The sequence below is a fragment of the Myotis davidii genome, unplaced genomic scaffold (assembly GCF_000327345.1).
Source record: "Myotis davidii unplaced genomic scaffold, ASM32734v1 scaffold185, whole genome shotgun sequence".
NCBI lineage: Eukaryota > Metazoa > Chordata > Mammalia > Chiroptera > Vespertilionidae > Myotis > Myotis davidii.
In genome coordinates, this window is record NW_006297811.1 from 4,035,729 (window position 1) to 4,036,014 (window position 286).

At 65.0% G+C, this 286-nt stretch overlaps 1 protein-coding gene across 7 annotated transcripts in view; it reads right to left on the reverse strand.

Moving 5' to 3' along the window:
• The window catches only part of SYNCRIP (synaptotagmin binding, cytoplasmic RNA interacting protein), a 30,815-nt gene extending 30,535 nt beyond the window's left edge, over positions 1-280 (reverse strand). For 2 of the 7 annotated variants that reach the window (XM_006773471.2, XM_015570313.1), the window contains exon 1: positions 138-274. The gene's annotated coding sequence lies outside the window, so the exon portion shown is untranslated. Of the gene's footprint in view, positions 1-137 lie in introns of all 7 variants that reach the window. The other 5 variants (XM_006773473.2, XM_006773472.2, XM_006773470.2 and 2 more) reach the window with 3 other exon arrangements.
• Between the last annotated feature and the right edge of the window lie 6 nt (positions 281-286).

A 286-nucleotide genomic window follows, 5' to 3' on the forward strand; every position in this document is an offset into this window, starting at 1 on the left:
GCCCCAGCCAACGTGCTCCTGTCCTCCCTGGAATCCATTTTCCAGAAAAGCCGGTTTCTCCCCACACCGCCCTCCCCCAGCCCACTCCACAATGTCACCCAGCACCCCTCCCAGGCCCGGGACCGGGCGGTCGTTACCTCCCCGTTGGGCTGCGGCGGAGGAATCCTGTCCGAGGAGATCGGGTTGCGGGAAACGCGTGCTCGCTGCTCCCTGTGTCCAGCGCGAGTGGAGCTGTTGTAAAATGGCGGCCGAAGCTCACGCCGCTGGCAGCAAACCCGATCCAGTT